At 38.9% G+C, this 24,390-nt stretch overlaps 1 long non-coding RNA gene across 1 annotated transcript; it reads right to left on the bottom strand.

Moving 5' to 3' along the window:
- Positions 1-6,151: 6,151 nt before the first annotated feature.
- LOC125377887 lies at positions 6,152-9,618 on the bottom strand. Its single transcript, XR_007219859.1, has 3 exons — positions 8,800-9,618; positions 7,020-7,121; positions 6,152-6,714 (listed from the first exon to the last, which is right to left on the bottom strand). It is a non-coding gene; the product is annotated as an uncharacterized LOC125377887 (long non-coding RNA).
- Between the last annotated feature and the right edge of the window lie 14,772 nt (positions 9,619-24,390).

The raw sequence follows: 24,390 nt of genomic DNA, 5'->3' as shown, positions 1-24,390 counted from the left end.
TATACTTTGTTTTGTTGTAAAACGCCACAGGCAGCTACATCCCATCTATGTTTCGGTGGTCTGTACACAATCGAGTCTTGGGGTCAATTTTAACCTGCACACCATGGGGGCGTGCAGACACAATGTCTGTGGTAAATGTCCCATGTGTGCAAGTGTCTGTTATAAAAATGAAGTTGAAATCCTGATCTCACAACAGATGATATGGAAGGCCATACAGTCCAAATAGCATTCCCTTGGGGGGATCTGCTCACAGACACCTACTGTTTCTTTTCATCCATCAAGTAACTCTCATAGGATGTCCAAGAGTGATGCCACATGTCAAAATCACAACCTGCGGATTGTCAGATGCGCAGGAGTACCATGCTGTTCCAAGACAAGATCATATTTAGAGAAATATGATAAGCACTGATGTTGATTCCAATGGCAACAAGTCCAATTATCATGTGCACAGACATATGCTGATCTTCCATGACACAATGAATGATACCTACGTAGTTTGGCCTGGTCCGTGGATCTGAAATGATAAATGACAGTGCAGACTACACTGCAATAAGAATACATCCCATTGACGTCACAGTATATGTTAATATTAAAGTTGTTGCCCCCTTTTGTGCTTAGGTAAATGATACAGTTAAATGATACATACTGTGTATTAAGACTTTGGGTACACCAACATGTTCCCCATACCGCACCAACTACTTACTGAACATATAGGGACGTGAACTACCGTCACCTGGCAATTGCAGTTAGTACGGATAATCGGAGTGGAAATACCTGCCAGGGTGGAGTGTATTTTCGGATTGTGCATGATACCAATACAATACATCCATACGAATACACTGTCATTGACAATACGGTTAGTTCCATGACTGAAAAGGTTTGATGATTGATCTACATGTTGTTTATACATTATCTAATCTGTAGCCGCACTTCTGATTAAGAGTGGCGCAAGTATTACAGTTGTTAATAAGAGACGGACGGACGCCACTACATATAACTTGTCAGAATGGACATGAAAATGTAGCCGCCTGTGATCAAGAGTGGTGCAAGTGTTGCAGATGAGGACAAGGACGGCACGACATAAAGCTTGTATTGTTTTTTATTCTCAACTCCCTGAGAAGTTGACACTATTCTTGAAACCATAATATTTAATCAAATGAAATGCACATTTTCCAATAGTTCATTCGTATGAAAATAGGTATCTTCCGATTTGATTATTAAAGAAAATTACAAACACTTACCTCTAAACACTGGAACATGGAGAGCGACAGTTAGGAGCCCGCTGACACCCATACCGGATGAAACAAAACGACATTGGGCTCACCACAAACCTATTTATACTTTACTATTTATGTCCTGTTTCTATGAGTCTTTGTTACTTAGTGCTCTCTCTGTGTCTCTCTGACTGTTTCCCTGCAATCAGCTCGACAGGGTGTGCTGATACGTGTTACTGTAGCTGTGCATCCGTGTGTGTATGTGTATGTGCGTCTCTCTCTCTCTCCCCGGCAGCTTATGCAAACAAAGGCCTCAGTGGCGAAGCGTCGGGGATATGTGCGTGCTCATAAGCCCGCATACCATACGTATGAGGTCACCAGCAACAAGCAGATATAGTTACTTTGACAAGGCTGATATTACTGTTGAATGTTTATTAAAAACTTTAAATGAAGTTCATACAAAATAGTTTGCTACCGAAGTGATCATTGTAATGTTTTTATGGTAAGGTCGTATATAACTTTTTGTGTCTGAAGAGAGTACACCGACACATGATAAAGAGGACATGCCCTGAACATATAAGTGTTTGTATGTGGTTAAGTCATTCAGAATGATATGTTTACACAGCCGATAGACGACTGGCTGCGTGACCCGATTTGACGCGCTCAACGTTGATCTATTTATAACACAGATGATCCCGACATTTGCCAACAACCTGTCCTCTGAAAAGCTGTCGCCGGTGAACTGTTTATAGCGTGACGTCACACGCACCTGGGCACCTGGGGCAGAACACCCCTTTTCTTATCATCAGTGAATGACCTGCGCTACAGTTTTCCTCCGAAATTAAATTGACACTGCATTAAATAACACAAACTTATGATAAAGTCAGAATCGTACAATCAACTCTCCGTTTAGCAGATATTTCTAATTATTCTGGAAAGGGTTTTGTTGCTATAATAATATCTGCCAAGTTCAATTGGAGGTATTCAATCATACCTCCCATGTCAGGAGTTTGAGATCTGATTGGTTCCCGTGATCTTGATAAAATACTATGTAATTTATCGATGTCACATTTGACGAACCAGTATGTATTAGCAGTGTAGCAGCAGTATATCAACGGTATTATGACGTCACAAACATACTGATATCCGTCAACTATGATTACGTTTTAACGTCACCCTCTATTGTCATAAACCGTTACGTCACAGATATTATGACGACACAAATACTGCTGGGCGTCGCCTATACCCCGTTAAAGTTTCACCTAAAGAGCCGTTGTGCGGAGAAAGATTTTGTGTGCAAAAAAGAGTTTTGACAAGCACAATATCTACACAATCCTTTCTGTATATTTGACGCTTATACACCTGAAGAAATTACTTGTTATCCATTTGACATTCCTAATCAGCAATACAAGCTGACAGAAAAAGAAACTGTATATTTTGTCCCGTGTCCGTGCGTGCGTGCGTCAGTATGTTTCCTGTTTTCTAAGCCACGTGATTGTCGCACATGTGTTCCTTATGTATCAAAAGAGATGAAGAAAATATGCTGATTGGACGTGACATCAACCTACATATTTGGACATTATTATTCTTCATCCTGTGTACAAGGTGCTATACAACCTCCACATTGTGCAATGTGTAACTGTGCCTGTATACAAACATGCGTCCCAGTCTTACTACTTTACTCTAAGTGTACATGGATTTGTCTAATTTCCCTATCCATGTTCGAAAATCTGGAAACAGAGTCGATAGAGTTACCTCCCTTTTTCATCAGCTATCACAAACCAACATTGACATTACTGACATTGTATTGTCTACGATTTTTCTTGTATATTAGTGCACACTGAAGACATGTGAAAACCATGTTTACAACAACAATGGCAGATTGTCCTATGTATGTGATGTATGTGATAAGAGAGGTTAGAAGTGAAATTGGGATAGGTTCTAACGACATCAATTCACAAACAGTGTAAAGCTCAGGAGGTCAAATGTATACAAATATGTTGTGTATTCGCGTATTCATCTCAGAAACATATGGTGAATGGGGGCCAGCATTGTTAAAGATGCACAGCGGAAAGATTTAATTTTAACGTCTGATGATTGGCTGCTGGTTATTTGAAAGAAAAGAAAGAGTTTTCGGTTTCACAACGTATATCAGTATATCACAATTTCTTATCATGGTGTACAAATATCATTCCCATTTAATAATGATAATCATTATACTAGTAATACTACCTTGAGTTTGTAAAGTACTCGATTCTGATGGGTCAGTCAGAGGCTATTAAATCACAAGACACCCCCTCTGATTGAAACAGCTGGTTTGACGGTCGCATCACCGCGGAAGCTAATATTCAAGGAATAGAACTTTTTCAGTTATTGTCGGTAGGCACATTAAAATAATAACATCTACAATTACAGGTCACATAATGGTACAATATACAAAGTGTGTGGGAATACATTTAGTGCAGAAAGGACGATAGAAGTCTACAAAGAGAACTATTTAAGTTTTGGAGACAACAGAGAGCTTAGAATTTGGCGCATTTCTATGTACGACTGTGACGTCATATGTTTTGCGTCACAATGAACGATATGACTTCATTATGGTGGCATACGGTGTAGAACAAAAGCCTTGCAAAGATTGCTTAGTTTTCTCTAGGGATGCTCACCTCATGTTAGCCTCCCAAGTTGCCATCCTTATATGCTTTAAATGCCTGTCATATGTTCGAGTAAAGTATTACGGTGTTAACAAACTGCTTCAGGATATATGTATTTTGTTTACAGGCTGTTGTAGCTGATCCCGTCATTGAGATTGACAACCCATTCAAAACACTTGACTGGATACATTTGCTACACCAAAGAGTACGCGTTTTATTTAATCATGGTAGAATGGAGATAAACATACTGTGAAATAGTATTTACATAACATTTTCGATAAAGCAGCCCCGGCTTAAGAGCACATATATGAAAGACGACCGAAGCCATTCAAGCAAACCTGTGTCCTGGTACAGGAGAAGGTAAATATCTTTTCTTTTGTAAATTGAACATTTCACTTCATTTGACTGGAAACCCGACACCTTCAATCAGACATTGTAGGTTCAAACCGAACCTGTAGTTACTTACCTGTAGTTTCTTCAATCACCAGTTACTTAATATCTGACACTTGTTCTGATGATCATCAATCCTATGTAACGTAGGTACGATATCTTAACCATATAATGCCGAGTTTATTAGAGATACTGGGACAATGTTATGAACCATTTTTCATATTCATCTTTCTAACCTGCAAATTCAGTTGATAAGGATGAAGTTTTAGCAGATTTTCTTATATAACTATGAAAAAGATTCTGTCGCTTCTATCTTCACATGCTCCCCCAGTCTTCGCGGGAGGCATCGGAAGTAGATGCGAGGTGACTGAACTGCTTCCCATGCACATCGACATCAATCAAACAGTAGAACGTTCCACTAGACAATTAGTTCAAAGAAAGTTCTTTGTTATGTACTCATAGCTTAGTAAGGTATCATTCGTATCTATTCTGGCGGAAGTCAATTTTACACTACGTATTGATCACTGCATGATTATCTTATGCACTATTGACAACTACACAAGTTCAAGTGTTTTGGTGCTAACTTATATGGTGAGACATGTGAATGTACATAAAAACGTATTATATCATTTTCTCAATATCACAATTCACATCACCGCTCATATTCCCCCTCATTTCTTCTTCATATTTTCAAATGAATTTAGCACGTAAAAATACATATTGTTCCTATGTACTGTGATCAACTTGAGTATGACATCATATTTCCAACTAACCTTCCCGCAAAGCCCTGACACAAAGAATACATTCTGGCAGGAACATTTCCTCTTGTGTGTGTGTATTGATAGCCTTGTTCGGATTTTCGGATCAAGGATTTTTATCGTGATCGATCGGTGCAAACAGGTTCACTTTCAATGTATCATATACCAGTGTCAGATACCTGCACATGCCGATTCATACATATCGTATTCCTTGGTAATATTGCTTTGAGCCGAATATATTATGTGCAAACCCCTGAAGACATTAGGTCGGATGATATCTGAATGTGTATACTATTAGTTGGCTATTTTAGTATTTATTCAGTTATTGTCCGTAACATAGACTGAAGACAGAAGCATTTGTAATCGTAACCTCGAAGGAAATGTGATGGGATGTATTTAATGGTTCTTCCCAGCTAACAATTTCACGTTGTGACAACGTCGTGACAACGTTGTGTTTACGTTGTGGCAACGTTGTGGATGTTACGTCCATATAACGTTATTCTGTGGACTCCCATTTATGTTGTCACAACGTCATGGCATAACGTTGTGTTACGTCATATTCACGTCGTCACAACGTTGTGATGACGTTTATTTTACGTTGTGGGAACGTTGTGATAACGTTGTGTTTACGTTCTGGTAACGTTGCGGATGTTACGTCCATATAACGTTATTCTGTGGACTCCCATTTATGTTGTCACAACGTCATGGCATAACGTTGTGTTACGTCATATTCACGTCGTCACAACGTTGTGATGACGTTGTATTTTACGTTGTGGGAACGTTGTATTTTTACGTTGAGGGAACGTTGTATTTGACGTTGTGGTTATGTTGTAATTTACGTTGTGGCAATGTTATAATAATGCGTCCCTACAACGTTATTCCGTGTACTACCACGGACGTTGTCACGACGTGAAATAACTTTGTGTTACAAGGATGAAATACGGTTGTGACTATCCACACTAAAATGTTGTAAAAACAACCCCAAAAAATGTTTTAGAATATGCTTTAGTCACGTGAATGTGTATGATTCGAGATACCTTTTACCAATATTTTGAAACCAGGGCGTCGAATAGCCCGACTAACAGTGAGTTAGATCGTGTTTTGCTAACAATGTTCAAAATGTAAAAACACCACTGAGCTGTTAACTGGATACATGATTTGACTATAACAAAGTCAGACACCGTTACCCTTTAGGCTTGTACTGAAAGAAACAAAAAAAAGAATGGCAGACAATGTAAGGGGTTGACCATGTGATATTTTCTGGGGAGGGTCGGGTCCTGGAATATTATCGAAAAAATATATTGTCACCGAAAATTCTTGACAAAAATAATTACGATTCAGACTGGTGAAAAAAATGCCTGCCACAAAAAAATGCCATAGAACTAGATACAAGGTGCTCATCTTCAGGCTCATAGAGTTAAAGAAAATCATATATCTGCTTTTGTAGCTGTGACCGAAAACATATGTAATCTCCATAGAAAAAATCCAAGTCCCCACCTCCTTGAATATTAAATGGTCGGTCTCTAATCAAGTCCATATAGTATACTTCAACTTTCAGTCATGCGAAGTCACCATTCAACAAAGAACTCCAAGACACATTTGCGTTGACATTTTATTATTTTTAGATTATAGAAAATTTATACACTTTTCGAAATTATTGAATGCCAGAATCTTCTTTCTTTTGTGTTCACTTCCACTTCCCTGAAATACAAACAGCTTAATAAATCTCGGGCAGGTATATGAAAGATTTCATATGACGAGAAACCTTCATTTGGAGATAAGGTTTTATCAATATTCAAACAATAATGTATAATTCAAGTGACTGATGGAAACAAATTTTAACATTCATTCAGAGACATCAAGAATCAGGTTGAATACAAAACGTGGTACGAGCATAGATTTATATAAATAGATCTACATTCTTAGCATTCATTTCAAGCTAAAAAAACAACACCAATTAACATGGATATAGACAACGGAATGTAACTGTAAACAATTGTACTTACGTTAACATAATTCACAGCCCAGGGTTTATTTGGTGTGTTCCTCAATGATTCAACATTCTTGATTCTATCTCCTGGAATGGTCGTGTAACATTTTCCCCCTTGCTGCAACGAAAACATATTAAAAAAGTCAAAACTAAAACTATATTCAATAAGCATACATTTAGATCTGTAGTCTAAACAAAAAGATAACATACATTGTATAATTGCCTAAAATTTAGGAAAACTGTAAATCTAAAGTCTTCATGTATAAGGTCCGATCGGAAATAAACTCAGGCTACAGATATAAGTAACAAAATTATGAGTACCATCATAAAAAAAACACCTAATGTAATTTGGTTTTACATATACACCGGTCTGACAAACCAGTGATTGTTATAGTGAGCCACGTCTCACAACCTCTGTCAGAGTACAGTGACACACAATCATGTTAGAACAAACATGGTTTGTTGGGGACCTTTTCTAAACCGGAATCCAAACGGGAACAGATATATTTGACAGGCATTGTAGCTAATTACGACTCACATCTTCATCGCAGCGCTGTTTATATAGATCTAGCTACAGTACGATTTCGTAGCTAGCACTGGAACTTACTCGTTCAGGTTTCGGTCACCATTTTATTCTCTCTCATTGCCAAAACGTTTCAGAGAACCAAGTATCATATACTTACTACGTTTATTAACATAATACAGTTCAATATCGTTAAATATCATTCTGTAGTATGGTAGCCTACCGGGCAACATACGGAGATCGAAAACCGAACGAATATGGTTGCTATCAATTCCATTGTATTTTTCATTGGTGCACACTGACTAGATCTACACTTATCTCACCTTAATAATCAACAAACGATGACCAAATCACTGACAATGTTTGGTGGTATTTAACTTTTGATTATCGACTAGCTTATCATCACCAGCGAGAACAATACCGCAAACACCCCGTTATAGCGCGCGACGAGACTCGTTTTACTATTGCTCGTTTTCATTAGAAGGGAGTCGGACATAGATCTAGTTATCGAAAAATGATGAATTGATTCTTTGTTTTTTGAAATATTAAAAATACACATGATAAGCGCCTTGCTCAAATAAAATTTATAGACAGCACCAACAACCAGATGATCGACATTTAGGCTACTTCAGTCAGTGCTGATTGGGCCTTTTCGGGAACAACAAGTATGTTTCTGTCTCTTCCCGAAAATACAATTTTTCATAACATCATTGAGCCCTTTAGACTAGGGCTATAACTAGCAGCCTACAGAGAGTCGATCTGAAAATACTTCCATTGTTTTGATTCCCTCTCTTCGCTGTATAAGAGAAATCTACTCAACCTTTCCCATGGCCTGAATGAGCCACATTGTTTCAGATTATTAGTACATGTAAACTTTCAGATTTCAGAAATAACACGGAAGAAATGGCGATAACTGTCAGTGGTCAGTAGGCGATGCATACGTTAGACCCGAACATAATATGACGACCACCAAACGCCGCCAGACTGAATTCTGGTCAAACATATACCTACTGCTTGCCCTCGGTAATTACCCTTGGTATCCATAAAATAATAATATGGTAAAACGTCATGGGCTTCCTTCACCTCTATATACATCACGTTCTGTGTATCAAATATTACTATCAACACTGACGCTCAGCTCAGTGAAAGTGACCGGCAAACTGCATTCTAAACCCCGCCACTTCTGAATAATACGATACATTTAAATCATTTGACTATCTGCATGTACAGAAACATATCAACAAGCGGAGACTGCTTTTGAAAAATAACTTACCTTATCCGAATTCACAGATCATCTGTCCAGTTCCCGTTGCTGCACAATCACTTGGTTGTAATATATCCAGAGTGAGTTTGAACTAAGATGGCTGGTGACAACAAATCTTCCGCGACAATGTGACGTCATTTTGACGTCACTTCACGAGGCAACAGGCTAAACTTTTCAGCAGTCGCTCTCACGCCGCAAAAAATGCGCGCCAATGTGTTTTTAACTGTAATTTTGCTTTAGACAACATTTAGTAGACAGATAACTTCGTTCATAGATATATATGTTTAAAAAAAATAAAACTACGAGATGGTAGATCTACAAGTGGTTTCCTAAACATCATTTACAAAAAGTGTTGTAATGTCCAAAGCATAACGTTATCACAACGTTAATTTGCAACGTTGTTGTTACGTTGTGGAATAACGTTACAATGTAACGTAATACTAACGTTGTAATAGAGATACGCAATTACGTTCTGGAAATTTTAGTATTAAGAGATGAAAATTCAAATGCCGAATATACAGAAAGGTAATGCATTACTGCCTTGGTATTCTGACAAATTCATGTTGATTTTGATAAAGCAGTTCTATTCCTTTATGACTATCAAGAAGCAAACTTTATAACGTTTCACCGACGTTTCAGAAACGTTGTTACAAAACGTTGTGCGATGTCCGATGCACAACGTTTTCACAACGTGAATGTGCAACGTTGTTATAACGTTGTGAAATAACGTTGCACGTTGACGTCATAATAACGTGGTGACAACGTTATTTCACGACGTTACCAATCCACAACCTTTCCACAACGTTGTGACAACGTCGTGTGTTAGCTGGGTTGTTTACTGTGTATTGCTGATAAGGAAAAAGAGAACGACAGGTTCATCTACACCTGAGCTGATGAAGGAGTCGAATGAACAAGTGAACTGAATTATTATCCAAGTAAACACAACCTTTAACAATCCCAATCACCGTTGCCGCTCTTCAAGCTAATTACAATAATCGCTTGTATCACACGAAGCCTTATACAATTAATAATTATTTCAGTGAGTGGTACAGTTTTACCCTGCTTACATTCCAGCAATCACGGCGAGAGACACATGACGTCACACATTGTTCCCATGATGGGAATTTTAACTGGATCTTCGTTGTGTTGTGCCAACGCGTCAACCACTTGGATATAAAACCATCCCAATATCAAATTACAATCTGATTTCACTGAACATAAGGTAACATAAACAGGTTTATTATTTGCTACACCTGAACAAGGACTACTTCTCGTCCCATCACCTGCATCATCACCGGCCTGTTTTACCCATACCCATCAGCCTGATATGAAATCCTAAAATCCGAAATCCGCGATATGCGATCCGAAAATCGGTTGTAAGTTGACTGTAGCATATGCCTGTGACTGACAATGCACCACACTACATCTTGTCAACAAGTAGGGGAATCCCCTTATGCTGCTGCTATATGAAGACTGTCAGAACAGTCGACACTATCAGTTTGTGTCAGCTGGCTGTGGGATACACATGTGTGAAGTAGAGGCATAATTACAGACAGCATGGGTAATATTGTTTCATGCTGGCCAATATCCCGATATCAGGTGGGTCAAGATGTTATGTATACAGTCATAGGCATATTTCACGTGCTTTCCCTATTCGAACATTAGCGTGACAATGTTTATAATGCGTGTGTACATGTTCAAGTGAATTTGTCAATGCATTGTCTTGTTTAGATCATGGAAGATCCTTGTTTTTTTTTTGCTATGATGGTGTAGCTATCAATCGTGTTTGAAACTGTGTTTATTCGATTCCAGAGGCTGTCCACCACAGAGAACGCGATAAACTGCCAAAATGAACCCAATCTGACAGAGAGAGTTACATGTACGTTAAATCACATTGTTTGTTATTTGTTTGGTTGTTTTGTGTTTGTTTGTCGTTTAAAGTCGCACTCAGCAATATTCCAGCTATATGACGGCAATCTGTAAATAATCGAGTCTGGACCAGACAATCCAGTGATTAACATCATGAGTATCGATCTACGCAATTGGGATACGATGACATGCAACAAACATCCCGATCCCGATCCCGATCCCGTTAGTCTGGACCAGACAATCCAGTGATTAACATCATGAGTATCGATCTACGCAATTGGGATACGATGACATGCAACAAACATCCCGATCCCGATCCCGATCCCGTTAGTCTGGACCAGACAATCCAGTGATTAACATCATGAGTATCGATCTACGCAATTGGGATACGATGACATGCAACAAACATCCCGATCCCGATCCCGTTAGTCTGGACCAGACAATCCAGTGATTAACATCATGAGTATCGATCTACGCAATTGGGATACGATGACATGCAACAAACATCCCGATCCCGATCCCGATCCCGTTAGTCTGGACCAGACAATCCAGTGATTAACATCATGAGTATCGATCTACGCAATTGGGATACGATGACATGCAACAAACATCCCGATCCCGATCCCGATCCCGTTAGTCTGGACCAGACAATCCAGTGATTAACATCATGAGTATCGATCTACGCAATTGGGATACGATGACATGCAACAAACATCCCGATCCCGATCCCGATCCCGATCCCGATCCCGTTAGTCTGGACCAGACAATCCAGTGATTAACATCATGAGTATCGATCTACGCAATTGGGATACGATGACATGCAACAAACATCCCGATCCCGATCCCGATCCCGATCCCGTTAGTCTGGACCAGACAATCCAGTGATTAACATCATGAGTATCGATCTACGCAATTGGGATACGATGACATGCAACAAACATCCCGATCCCGATCCCGATCCCGATCCCGTTAGTCTGGACCAGACAATCCAGTGATTAACATCATGAGTATCGATCTACGCAATTGGGATACGATGACATGCAACAAACATCCCGATCCCGATCCCGATCCCGTTAGTCGCCTCTTACAACAAGCATAGTCGCCTTTAAGTTTGATGTTTTAGTTTTATTGAATTTAAACAATCTGCTTGTCTTATTATGTTTCAGGAAGTTTAGTTCTATGTTTACCAAATGACTTCTTTTTACGTTTCTTTATGTATGTACCCTATTTTTTTGTTTAGTGAAGCTTATTTGGATAATGAATGTGAACTGAATGTTGTAACATCTGTCAAACAAAATGAACACAAGTAAATAGGTAGTTTATTGAGACCTAATTGTGATATGACTTTTGTAGGGCCAACACACTGGAACCAAGCATATGCTGTAAATGACGAGATGTTGGATACTCCTGTATCTGGAAGAGATCTCAGCCTTGTTGCAAGTCAAATCGGGATCGGGTTCGAGTCTGTTGGCATCGAACTTGGACTTACTCTCGTGGTTATCGAACAAGTCACGTTTGCACACCCGTATTCACTATACATGCAGGTTGTGCACATGCTTACAAAGTGGAAGGAGAAGAACGGCAGAACTGCAACCAGCCTGGTCCTTGTCAGAGCACTGTGGAGATGCAATGACAGGTGTACCATTGAGTGGGAGGACATTCTCAACATCCTTCGGGGACCGTCCACTGTGTCTGTGTAATCAAGTCGGAGAGCTGTAGGCACATGACGCTGTCTTGCATTACACTGTGAATACACGAGTGGGTATATAAGTAATGCTTCACTGAGTTTCCCCGACTACATACAGAGAAATCATGTCTACATTTATGTTCTCTCATATACGAGCGCTGCACCGAACACTCTTCTCGTGTACAGTTATTATTGATTCATTGGGATCCCGCTTTGAAATATCGAGTCGAGATGGTAGGTTCACTGAGGCTTTTGTACATAAATTGGGATCCTGACTGATCTGATTGATTTTCTGTTTCCTCAAGTTGCACACTGAACACTCTTCATTTGAACATTATTTTATTTTCCGTTTGTAAGACATTGTGATTTTATTTGTATGTGTTGAGAATAAATGCTTTTAATAAATAGCTGTGATGCCTTTTGTAATAACTTGTCTTTCTGTCTTTTTGATTTGAGGATGAACTAGCGAGGGATGATTACATGCGCCCTAAACGTCATCCGTAATCCGAAAATCCGGAGACATAATTGCGTCTCACATAACGATTTGACTCTACAATGTCCGGTCACGATTGAACAATCAAATGATTTGTGTTATGTTGTTCCGAGTGTACTGTTTATTTGTTGTCTCTTCTTTTGAACAATTTCACAAGGGTTTGTCGGTCGTAGAATTTTGCTGATTGATTATGGACGACAATCAGTGTTCTACTTTCTATAGTAGCTGTATTATAGTCCTGGTTGGAAGTTTGCAAATACTGGTTATGGGTGGTAGTGGTTCTCAGGTATGAAATCAAATAGAGATGATATCAGAAGTTCGCAAAAAGGTATCCTGTCCCACTGGTGGCACCCGTCACAGACAAGGAAATGGCTATCCTATCCAGTCTTCTACACTTTTACCATAAAACATTTGGACAATTAGTGACTGCATTCATATCTATGCACCATTGCAACAGAGTTGTAGGGGTGACAAATCTAGTTGTTTCGAAAATCCGATTTTATGTATTCAATAATATGCTCCCCTACATTCTACAAATATCTTGACAAAGTATTCGAATGACAAACATACAAGTCATATTCTCAATAATAGAGAAGCCTGAAACACTGTCACATTTTTATGCATAGAAAAGATGAAATAGTGATGAAAAGTATATGAATGGATCACTGGATATCAGTGATGACACCAGGTATTCCACAGAATGATTAGCATGTAATGCTCTACCAGATGCACCCGCCAAACTCATAAAATTCATAAAAGATGTAAGCTGTTTGTTGTTGCCAAATGCCGCCACCAGCAATACTCCTGACATATCACGGTGGCCTGTAAAGTATCGAGTCTCGACCAAAGAATCCAGGGATCACTATCATGAGCAATGATTCACGTCGTCGGGTTACCACTTCACGCTGTCAACCAAGTCAAAAAACATGACCACCCGATCCATTTAAGTAAGTGAGTAAGGAGGTGTGAAATCTCCCTGTAAAGGTCATAGTATGGGATAGAATTGAAAATCACTTTGACAGGCAGCATGTCATATTTCGTAAAACAATCTACCTAATTTCCTACTTCTGGAATGACTTGATCAGGCCTATGATGCCGAACCTTGATTTAAGTTTAGCTTAGTTGTAAGAAAAATGTGTGTTTCCAGGAAATTTAATGATATGCACATGCGTTTAAGTACATAAGCAACAGGGAAATATGGATGACATGAGTTGAAGCTTAAGGCATATTATTCCACGTGACATTCACTTTGAAACATCACTAGAACGAGATGTTTGTATAGTTTGTCCCATTTCTACACTAATGTATGTCACATATGCATTTTATCCCTTGGGTTCAATAACATTGTCAAAAGCGGGAGTTTAAAATGTTACTTCATGTAAAATACCTGCACTCTAACTATGAAAACCATTGAAATGAAATACTATTTACTTTGTACCTTTTCGACAAAACAATGTCAGCTTCAGGGTATAGGACAGAAGTAGTCGAGACCCGGTACAAGAGACGACAAGAACGTTTACTTGTCGGCGGCGATTGTGACGTAGCTAGTCCGAAAATCCGACACAGTCAATCAGAGATTCTCCGTTCCAACTGGATTTATTCACGCATCTATTCAAAAATATCAATGCATTTCAGAATAGTTATTCAATTGTCAGTTATTTAATAATAACACATGTCAAAATTCCATTAAAAAATATCAATGCATTTCAAAATAGTTATTCAATTGTCAGTTATTTAAGATCCGACACATGCTCTGCAATAACCAATGCGCACTGCAGCACCGTTACCTCAGTACCATATCTAAAACATATTATGTTGAGTCTATTTGGCTAATGTGACATTGGTGTATACTGTAACCATTTTTCGATATTTCTCTCTGTAACCAGTACATTTAATTGAACAGGACGATATATTTGCAGATATTCCTTTATTATTACCCAGATATTCCTTTGTAACCAGTACATTAAATTGAATAGGAGGAAAATATTAGAAGATATTCCTTTATTATTACCCATGTCGCTTTTATCAAAACTTGATGTATAGGAAATAGATGTGAGATGATTCAACTGCTGTACGTACACATCGAGGTCAATTAAACAGTAGAAGGTTCCGCTTTCGCAATCAGTTCAAGTGAAGTTCTTTGCTATGTTGTTATATCCCATTGAGCTCTCAACGCAAAATGACCTGCTAATGTGTATAAGTTCATATCATATTATGTACTATTGAAAAGCAAACACATTCACGTGTATTGGTGCACGAGACGATTTACTTTGGTTAACAGCATGCTTGTCTCATTTCTCCTGTATGCCAATCCACACCACCACTATTTTTCCTCTTATGCAGCTATTCATGCTTTCACGCCATTCAACTCGTAAAATTTGCCCCATTAAGTATTTCCTGGATATAAAAACATATGATCCTTTTCAAATTTCAGTTTTGCGAAGGAAACATTCTGCAGAAACATCTTCATGAAAATGTTGAAGTTGTTGTTTGTCTTTTGTTCGTTCAAACACACACACAAACACGAACACACGAACACACACACACACACACACACACACACACACACACACACACACACACACACACACACACACACACACATACACTATTTTATCTGTATGTATGCCAAATGCCGCTACCAGCTATACTCTTGACATATCACGGTGGCCTGTAAAGATTCGAGTCTCGACCAAAGAATCCAGGGATCACTATCATGAGCAATGACTCACGTCGTCGGGTTACTACTCCACGCTGTCAACCAAGTCACCAAGCATGACCACCCGATCCATTTAAGTAAGTGAGTAAGGAGGTGTGAAATCTCCCTGTAAAGGTCATAGTAATTATAAGGGATAGAATTGCAAATGATTTTGACAGGTAGCATGTCATATTTAGTAAAAAGATTACCTTATTTCCTATTTCTGGGATGACTTGATCAGGCCTGTGATGCCGAATCTTGATTGAATTTAAGCTTAATTGTAAGAAAAATGTGTCTTTCCAGGACATTTGAATGATATGTGCATGTGTTTAAGTACATAAGCAACAGGGAAATGTAGATGACATAAGTCGAAGCTGAAGGCATATTGTTCCACGTGACATTCACTTTGAAACATCACTAGAACGAGATGTTTGTATAGTTTGTACTATTTCTACACTAATGTACGTCACATAATACTAACATTATATCCACGAACACTAACGTGGATGTTAAGTGCTTTTTACCCCCTGGGTCAATAACATTGTCAAAAGGGGGAGTTTAAAATTTTACTCATGTAAAATACCTACAATATAATTATGAAAACAACTAAAATGAAATACTACTCATGCTGTACTTTTCGATAAAAAAAAATATAGGACAGGCGTAGTCGATCGGCAAGTCAATCAAGAGACGACAAGAACGTTTACTTGTCTTGTGACTTAGCTAGTCCGAAAATCCGACACAGTCAATCAGAGATTCTCTGTTTCAACTGGATTTATTCACATGTCCATTCAAAAATATCAATGCATTTCAGAATAGTTATTCAATTGTCAGTTATTTAATAATAACACTTCATCAACTGTAACGTCAGTATCATATCTAAAACATAATATATTGAGTCTATTTGGGATAATGTGACATTGTTGTACACTATAGCCATTTTCTATATTCCTCTTTGTAACCAGTACATTCAATTCAACAGGATGAGAGTATAGCAGATATTCCTCTATTATCACGCATGTCACTTTAATCACAACTTGATGTGTAGGGAGTAGATGTGAGATGATTCAACTGCTGTCTGTTCACATCGAGGTCAATCAAACAGCAGAATGTTCCGCCTTCACAATCAGTTCAAGTGAAGCTCTTCGCTATGTTGTTATATCCCACTGAGCTCTCAATGCGAACTGACTCATCACACACACACACACACACACACACACACACACACACACACACACACACACACACACACACACACACACACACACACACACACACACACACACACACACACACACACACACACACAAAACACACCAAAAAACAACAACACAAAACCAAAAACACACACACACACACAGCCTAAAGACGTTTCCGCTAACTAGTTGACATTGTGTAGTGAATGTACAACAAGTCGGATTTTCGGATTTATGATGTATAGCATGCATTACCTCTCAGTCTTCTTAGTTGCTACACCCTGGGAAAGACCTCGCGTTCTCGCGTCTTGCTTCAATAAACGCCCGTCGATAAACTCGCGGCCGCTTATCTGCAACAGTAATTTTTGTCGACAAGTTTAGGGAAATCCCCTTCACAAAGCCTACATATAAAGAGCAAGCGATTGAACGGACAGCAGATCAGTAAAGCAGAGGGTAAAACGTATGTACAGAGCCGACAATGGGGAATTATGTGTCATGCTGGTCCGGATTTGGGTATCGGGTAGGTAAACTTTAATTATTAGAAACTAACGAGCTCATTGTTTGCATGTCGATGTGCACGTTTGTGGTTGCATCGTCTTATACAGTCTGTCTTTATTTCTGTGTGTGTGTGTGTACGTGCGTGCGCGCGTGCGTGTGTGTGTGCGTGTATGCGTGTGTGGGTGTGTGTGTGTGTGTGCGTGCGTGCGTGCGTGCGTGCGTGCGTGCGTGCGTGTGTGTGTGTGTGTGTGTGTGTGTGTGTGTGTGTGTGTGTGTGTGTGTGTGTGTGTGTGTGTGTGTGTGTATGACAGCACGAAAAGTATATATGACATAAGCTTGCAACATTTAATTTTATACATGACATGTGATGGTATAAACATCTCCCTTCCAGAGACTTCACCAGCCACACACCCAGATGATCCGTTCATATAATCCATTGGTCACATTGACAGGTTCGCTTATTTAATGTCATTCAATATGTCCTTTTCATCTTGATCAATTTGATTATGTTAAATATGCAATATGAACGTCGCATAATATCTTAAGTACACATATGCTATACTGTAGACGTGGAGAGAATATGTATTCTCCTCTGCATATATTAAGATGTACTATGTCTCGCAACATACTTTCCGTATCTGTTCTGATTTGTAAAGTGTTTGTTAAAATGTAAGTTTGAAAAGACAAAAACAAAATTACTCAAAACGCAAACTCATCTATAATTTTCATTCACATTTTTTAAATCATAAAACGTGATGTTAATTTGTTTTGTAGGCCCTGTAAATGAGGAAAGACTGAGAATCCCTGTTTCTCAGAAAGGTGTCAGCCTGGTGGCAAATCATATTGGGATCGGGTTTGAATCTATTGGAATCGAACTTGGACTCAATCTTGTGGTGATCGAACAAGGCAAAGTTTCACACCCAACTTCACTTTATATGCAGACCTTACACATGCTCACCAAGTGGAAGGAGAGGAATGGCAGATCTGCCACTGGCCTTGTGCTCGTCAGAGCGTTGTGGAGATACAGAGGTAGATGTACGCTCGAAATGGATGCCATACTAAACATTCTCCAATCACCATCGACTTAGTGTGTCATTCGTAGTGCACACCTAAAATAACAACAACACTGTCGACTCACTGCTAGTAGTTCCAAGCGTCCCAGCTTATGCTACTGATGATGATCATGTGATTATACTACATTACATCTGCCCTGTGTATAATCCGGTGATGAATAAGGCACCAGTATCCTATGATTGCTGCAAGAGCTGACTGGAGCGAATCAGGTGGTCAGAGTTGGTCATTCAGCTGTGTTGGTGTCATCCGAACCCAACGGCGTCGTATGCTTTCAGATAAACCTTCATGTTGTTTGTAAGGGAGTTTCCTTCATCTCCATTACATTTAATACCACTTAGTTTTCATATATACCTCAGGGGCCAGCCTGTACTAAAGGCCTGATGAGTAGTATAACATGAGGTCCGTATCCTACCTAGAACTAACTGCTTGTCTCAACCACAGTGTTATGAACTGATTTTGACAAACAAACGAAACGTCATATGCTATGTCGGATTGTCGGATTGTCTTGTTCACATCTTGCATGAACTATCTGCCATATAGCTGCCCGAAGTGTGTTTCGTTTCGTTTCGTTTTATTGCGTAGTGCCCACAGACAACCCCCATTTCAGACAAACCAGAATAGTCCCTAGTTCGATAGATAGATTAGTATCTGCAGTGAGAGTATGCAAAATTGCGTCATATTTTCGAATGAAATTGAAACGTTCATTCACTCCGGAAACGACAGGAAAACATCTGACAATCTAACACTAATATCATCATTATTACTGGAGAAAGTGAGGAAAGTGCAGAAATCCTGCATACGTGTCAGTGTGCCTGTCCACTTTACCGGATTCCCATGATAGGAGACAATTAATTGATACACCATAACTTATATTGATTGATATACTGCTCAACATCAACATATTGTGTGTTATCCCACACGAATTTACGCTTTTCGAGTAAAATAAAACCTCATCACACATATATACAAAAGAAACAAATCATATATACGAGTTTTATTGGTAATAATATGGCGTCTCTCGTCTCAATACTATGATCAAACACGCTTTTACGGCGTCTGAAGTAGACAGCTTACTCCACGTGGTGTTGACATTGAGAAGATTTGATAAGCAGCCTATAACCACTGAGTATGAATGAAAATATCTAGAAGAATTGTATTCCATGAGGTCAAGTACGTGTGTTTCCAAATGTCATTCCTTTACAATGCTACACACCAACTGATGATAAGCTGGTATTGAGAAAGGAACAAATGTCATATATAGTAACAGGATATATATATCGTTTCTTCACCTCGTGTGTGATATGATATGCGACGTTGACTGTAACCTACATGTAACAAATGTAGTAGAATTATAATTCTGTGTAGCTGACGATGGGTGGGTGCTTAGTTTTGGTCTGTGCAACGAAATTTATCTTTCCTGAGCGACCGAATAATAACATCAGCGAATCGAAGATTACATTTTCTGCATGCTACGTTTCACACTAATTATATAAGATACCGTCAGCATGCATGATTTACTGTCATCTGGGCTTCAGAGCTACACATTTTATCTGCCCTAGCTTAACATACATGTTCAGTTGTTTCACAGATATTCTACATATCAACAGCAATAGACACGCTGTAGTGCAGCTCTAGCTGGAGACCACATTATTACAATTATCATCCCAGTGAGACATTAAAGTTGAGCAACTGCTAATTATCCATCCGTCCTTCGAAACAACTAGTCACTCTGCCTCATATGTACACGGGGAAGAGAGAATGAGTGATGGTGTAATGTTTACGCAGCTTTTAGCAATATTTTAGCAATATCACGGCGGTGGGCACCAGAAATGGGCTTCACACATTGAACCCATGTGAGGATTCGAACCCGGGTCTTAGGCGTGACGAGCGAACACTGTAACCACTGGACTACCCTACCGCCCCTCACGGGGAAGAATGGGCAAGTGATAACTAATTGGGTTCTTCTGTCATTAGCCATCTGAAATTCCGGAAACTGAAATTGATGTAACGAACGAACTGTTAATAGAAATGTTGTTGATCATCACATTACCTGCGTTTGAAAGATGTTTTACAAGGCGTAGGAACAAAGAAAGTCAACGATTAGAATGTATGTGAAATTATTGTCAAAAAAATTCATGATACGTGGACCTTGCAGTGGACATTTGGAAGAGGTATGATAGTGTGTCCGTCTGTCCGTGTGGACGACTTGACTACAGCTGAAGAAGATCCAATCATGATTATAGTCCAATCATGGACATTTTCGTATTGCTGACACGTCTAACATCAAGTTCTGATCCATTCTATGGTCTTGTTCTTTCAGTTTTTAGGCTGCTAATTGCAGTTTACAAAGCCTAAAATATATAGAAAATAGCTGTAGACAGCAATATGTTCCTTAAACATGCTACCTATTTATGCTAGCCGGTATTCCATATCAATGCCAAAACAACGCCCACATATATCCTACACGTCGACCAGGTCACCCAGTACCCACAATGTACCACACCTTATGTACACAACATGTATTTAGTTTTGTCTTGCATTATCACAGATATTGTCATGATTTCTAGATACTTATTTAGATTGATACCTATTATCCTTTTTAATAAACTATTTTTGTGACAATATTCCCGTGTCTAGTGTCTTCGTTGCAAGACTAACATATAAGTCATGGCACCTTGAACGGGATGGCTTGGTTATTGACTGAACAGCTGGACGTAGTGGAGAGAGGCATCTCAGTGAAGTTGTGACTGCTCTCTCATCTATACACTACAGTAATAGATTGTATTGGCGACAACACTCCTACTTCAGAAACCATCGTAACCATGTGTAAGCGCCATACTCTTGTTGCTTTTGTGACCCACGCGTCAGTTATCGACACTGCTGAAATATTATTTCCTCTTTATGGTTGGTCATAGTATGTGACAACAAACTTAAAATCCAAGAGGTATGACCCCATATAGGTCTATTATAATCTCTTACACCACTACACACCACTCTGCCTTCATATCAGTTTGGATATCCGAAAATCCGAAAATCAGAAATTCCTAAATCTTTGATTGAAGCAATCGCGAGAGAAAGTGAAGTAGTGTCCCCTCTTGTGTAGGGGCTTCCCGCAGTGCTCACATATAGCTTAGAGCTCTTGATTCAGTCAGATCAGTTGAACAAACAGAGTAGTGTACGTCAGTGTCATACGTATAGGCAGAATGGAAAATATTGCCTCGTGCTTCTCCGGACTTCAGTATCAGGTACGTCTTAATAACTCCCTTTTAGATATGTTCATTAACGTACACTAATGGTAGTAATATATGTACACATCATTTAACACTAAACAAGTGGCATTCTGTATGCTAAATAGTGGATATAAGGTAACGAAAATACTGTTCAAAGTCTTTATATACTCACTACTGTTCCGGCAGACATTGTCTCTGTTTATCATTCCAAATTCAGTGGTGGTACGTTACCAAGTGTTGTAATGTGGAAGTTTCATCCAACCTGACGAATAATACTGTATTTGAGTTCAAAGCCTTTCAGGAAATACTAATACTCCATCATTTCATATAACACACAATTGAAAGTGTGTGTTTTTCGTTCTAGAGAATGCACCAGTCAAGCAACGAGCTGATCGAGTATTACATCCAACAGATCATAAGCAGAGGTGCGTTACTTATAACTGCCCATATTAAACTGATAATTTTGTGCGACATTCTTTATCATGATTTGAAGATTTCATTTCAGAAATTTGGTAATATATGCCATGTGTTCAGCATAACTATTAACATATTTTAATCGTTATTATGATGACATATATGTATATAGGAGGATATGTGCAACTTCTTTTTCTGTCAATTTGTATTGCTTATTTGGAATATCGATGAGTATTGGAGGTAACTAAAGGATAATTCGATACCACATGTCAATCATACAAAACGGAAAGAAACCTGTTGATGTGAGCCTTTGTAGTAGAATTGGTGTTACATCAAGTAATACAGATTTCTGTGTAGGTTCAACACGCCGTGTGAACGAGAGACTGAAGACTCCTGTAACTCAACGAGATCTCGGACTTGTTGCGAGACATATCGGTATCAGCTTTGAGTCTGTCGGGATTGAACTTGGGCTCAGCGTTGTGGCTATCGAACAGGGCAGAGTTGCACACCCATGTTCAGTGCATATGCAGATCTTGATTATGTTTACTAAATGGAAGCAGTGTAATGGCAGTTCGGCCACCTATCTGGACCTGGTCAAAGCACTATGGACACGATCGAATGGGAGGACATTCTCAACATCCTGCGGTGACGGTCCTCCTTGTCAGTGTAATTGCACCTTGGTAGAAGAAATATTACACAAAAATGAAAACAAACTCTGTTTTTATCATTTCGACCATTCCTTTTTACCTTGTTCCGAAATATTGTAATCTCAGGTCTACTATACAGCAATCAGTAAACAGGGGGCATATCATCAGTCACTATTTTTATGAAATAAATGTATTTATCAAATCAGTGTTTCTTTGTGTTTTCTGCATTTGCAAGTTTACCCCAAGAACACGTGGAGTCAGATTGTACCAATGGCGGCTCCTACCGGTTGGGCAGGACATGCGTACACTTTCGGAAGACGTGGTGTCATCAGTGATTATCAGTAATCGATTCCTATAGTTTTCCCCCCTATTTTGCCTTTTACGCCCAATGGAATCTGTTTCGGTGGATATCCAAGACTGGTTATTCTCTGGCGCTGACATTTTATATTTATTGAATTTAGAATGCTACGGATTCGATTTTACATGTGAAATATCTCACGTAAATAATGACAGTTCATAGTGATGCTTTTAATAAATTCATGATCGTAAAATGGAGTCGGCTTACCACAGAGATTTCTTGTGATTATGAAAAGGGTTTTGTCGCTCTTATCCATACAAACATCTCTGACGAATTCAAATACCTCCACCTCACAGTGATAGCAATGATTAATTACTCAGAAATTTACATACTTTCTAAATTAAATTTGAATAAAAAACTGATTATTCAAGTCAGTAATCAGAACATATTTGTAATTCGTAGTTCGATCACAGTGCTATACAACCTTCATATTGTACATCGTTTCAAATATTCAAACCGTCCCTCTGTTTATATCACTAGACATAGCATAAGTAAGCGTATACGTTTTCTCTCCCTTTCTCACAACCTGAACAATAGGTAACAGGTACAATGGTTGTGGTGATCAAAAGATCAAAATTTCATGTACATGAGGTGAAGAACAAATTTGCTTCATGGTATGATTTAAAACAGGAAAATACTATTTCCATTCTGGAAAATGAGTTCAACCCAAAACAGAACATTTAAAGCCGTTCAAACATCAGTGCACTTCATTTCATTATACCTTGCGTCAATATTACGTACATTTGCCACATTCAGAAAACAAAGTCATTTTAGCCCAGTATGAACAGCTACAGGTGATGCCTCTATTGACAATACGCCTGTAAGCATTTTACCCACAGTATCCAGGTCTCGTCAAATGCTGACATAGTATCTGAAAACAGAGTTGCCTCCCTTTGACCAGCTACCGTAAACGTGGTATGCATTATTCAACCTTTTCTATCCCTGACATTGTCTACAACTGACTTCGTTGACTGGATACAAGAAAGGATAATGTTTGTAATAGCGAGCAGTACGGCTTGCGATAACATGTAATTGAAATGAAATCTTGATAATTTGAGATCGGCAAGGGACAATCACCATGTTGCGTCAATGTCGGGTGTGAGTGGGGCTGAATCTAATTTCCTTTCTAATTAAATCTCCAGAGTGTGTGAGTGAGTGAGTTGAGGTTCAACGCCGCTTTTAACAGTATTCCAGTTATATCACGGCGTGACAGCTTAATGTGAGAGGAAAGCCCGAAGTGATACTGGTCTCAGACGGTCTCCTGATCGAGTACTGGATCAAGCAGATCATAAGGAGAGGTGTGTTAAATCCCCACATTAAATTGAGAATTTTGTGAGAATTTCTTTTATTATAATTTGATAATTTCATTTCAGGAATTTTGTAATATACTAGTATCAAATGTGTTCAGTGTAACTATTAACATATTTTACTCATTA

Source organism: Haliotis rufescens, unplaced genomic scaffold, assembly GCF_023055435.1.
Source record: "Haliotis rufescens isolate VD_foot unplaced genomic scaffold, xgHalRufe1.0.p SCAF_103, whole genome shotgun sequence".
Classification (NCBI taxonomy): domain Eukaryota; kingdom Metazoa; phylum Mollusca; class Gastropoda; order Lepetellida; family Haliotidae; genus Haliotis; species Haliotis rufescens.
Note: the sequence above shows the minus strand (reverse complement) of the source record. Positions and strands in the feature narration are given on the sequence as shown.